Raw genomic sequence first — 2,500 nt, 5'->3', positions numbered from 1 at the left:
ATGCCTGGCCAGGACGAAGTCAGGGGAAACCCTGATGGAGGTCCGTAGCGATTCTGACGTGCAAATCGATCGTCGGAGCTGGGTATAGGGGCGAAAGACTAATCGAACCATCTAGTAGCTGGTTCCCTCCGAAGTTTCCCTCAGGATAGCTGGTGCTCGTACGAGTCTCATCCGGTAAAGCGAATGATTAGAGGCCTTGGGGCCGAAACGACCTCAACCTATTCTCAAACTTTAAATGGGTGAGATCTCCGGCTTGCTTGATATGCTGAAGCCGCGAGCAAACGACTCGGATCGGAGTGCCAAGTGGGCCACTTTTGGTAAGCAGAACTGGCGCTGTGGGATGAACCAAACGCCGAGTTAAGGCGCCCGAATCGACGCTCATGGGAAACCATGAAAGGCGTTGGTTGCTTAAGACAGCAGGACGGTGGCCATGGAAGTCGGAATCCGCTAAGGAGTGTGTAACAACTCACCTGCCGAAGCAACTAGCCCTGAAAATGGATGGCGCTGAAGCGTCGTGCCTATACTCGGCCGTCAGTCTGGCAGTCATGGCCGGTCCTTGCGGCCGGCCGCGAAGCCCTGACGAGTAGGAGGGTCGCGGCGGTGGGCGCAGAAGGGTCTGGGCGTGAGCCTGCCTGGAGCCGCCGTCGGTGCAGATCTTGGTGGTAGTAGCAAATACTCCAGCGAGGCCCTGGAGGGCTGACGCGGAGAAGGGTCTCGTGTGAACAGCCGTTGCACACGAGTCAGTCGATCCTAAGCCCTAGGAGAAATCCGATGTTGATGGGGGCCGTCATAGCATGATGCGCTTTGTGCTGGCCCCCGTTGGGCGAAAGGGAATCCGGTTCCTATTCCGGAACCCGGCAGCGGAACCGATACAAGTCGGGCCCCTCTTTTAGAGATGCTCGTCGGGGTAACCCAAAAGGACCCGGAGACGCCGTCGGGAGATCGGGGAAGAGTTTTCTTTTCTGCATGAGCGTTCGAGTTCCCTGGAATCCTCTAGCAGGGAGATAGGGTTTGGAACGCGAAGAGCACCGCAGTTGCGGCGGTGTCCCGATCTTCCCCTCGGACCTTGAAAATCCGGGAGAGGGCCACGTGGAGGTGTCGCGCCGGTTCGTACCCATATCCGCAGCAGGTCTCCAAGGTGAAGAGCCTCTAGTCGATAGAATAATGTAGGTAAGGGAAGTCGGCAAATTGGATCCGTAACTTCGGGATAAGGATTGGCTCTGAGGATCGGGGCGTGTCGGGCTTGGTCGGGAAGTGGGTCAGCGCTAACGTGCCGGGCCTGGGCGAGGTGAGTGCCGTAGGGGTGCCGGTAAGTGCGGGCGTTTAGCGCGGGCGTGGTCTGCTCTCGCCGTTGGTCGGCCTCGTGCTGGCCGGCGGTGCAGGATGCGCGCGCCTGCGCGGCGTTCGCGCCCCGGTGCTTCAACCTGCGTGCAGGATCCGAGCTCGGTCCCGTGCCTTGGCCTCCCACGGATCTTCCTTGCTGCGAGGCCGCGTCCGCCTTAGCGTGCTCCTCCGGGGGCGCGCGGGTGCGCGGATTCTCTTCGGCCGCCATTCAACGATCAACTCAGAACTGGCACGGACTGGGGGAATCCGACTGTCTAATTAAAACAAAGCATTGCGATGGCCCTAGCGGGTGTTGACGCAATGTGATTTCTGCCCAGTGCTCTGAATGTCAACGTGAAGAAATTCAAGCAAGCGCGGGTAAACGGCGGGAGTAACTATGACTCTCTTAAGCCCGCTGATTTTCGCAGAGTGGAAGACCGCACCAGGGGCTTGGGGGGGTTACCAGCCCCCCCTCGCACTATCCCTTTTTTTTTAGTTGGGGGCAGTATTCAGAGAAAAAGTGGTGGCCCTTCCGCTGAAGGTGCCACCCCAACTCCCCCAGCACCTAGCCGGCCAACCGGCCGTGCCGAAAATCTTGTAACTTTTGCAGCTGTATACGCCTGTAGTGAGTGCCACCGCAGCTTCACCACCAAGAACGGTCTCGGGGTCCATCGCCGCCGCCAACACCTTGCGGCCGCCAACGCGGAGATCGTCACGGAGAGGCATCGCGCGAGGTGGACGGAGGAAGAAGTCCTGTCGCTCGCCAAGGCGGAGGCCGAACTGTTCCTCGAGAGGGACGCCCGGTTCTTCTTTGTAAATCAAGAGCTCATCAGGATGTTCCCCGACCGAACGCTTGAGGCAATCAAGTGCCGACGGCGGCAAGCTGCCCACAAGCAGCTTGTCCGCCAATTCATGGAGGCGCTTGAGATCGGTCGGGGGGAAGAGCCGGCGTCCCGCCGGGGAGCGGCGAGCCCGCTGCCTGACGCGGGCGAGGCCGCTGCGCCGCCCGTCGACGCAGCCGAGGACTTCGCGGCCGACACCACCGGGCCGCCGCCGGAGGGGCCGACTGACGCCGCCATCTGGGAGCATCTGGCGGGGCTACCCGCTTCCGCCCAGCGTTTCTCTGCCCTGGATCGTGTCATAGGTCTGGGGCGGGGCACGCCGCCCGATGTCATCC

The 2,500-nt window shown here is 61.0% G+C and overlaps 1 pseudogene; it reads left to right on the top strand.

Moving 5' to 3' along the window:
* Positions 1–2,500, top strand: part of LOC126453812 (large subunit ribosomal RNA) — a 7,783-nt pseudogene that overhangs the window by 1,150 nt on the left and 4,133 nt on the right.

Source organism: Schistocerca serialis, unplaced genomic scaffold, assembly GCF_023864345.2.
Source record: "Schistocerca serialis cubense isolate TAMUIC-IGC-003099 unplaced genomic scaffold, iqSchSeri2.2 HiC_scaffold_964, whole genome shotgun sequence".
Taxonomy (NCBI): Eukaryota; Metazoa; Arthropoda; class Insecta; order Orthoptera; family Acrididae; genus Schistocerca; species Schistocerca serialis.
Note: the sequence above shows the minus strand (reverse complement) of the source record. Positions and strands in the feature narration are given on the sequence as shown.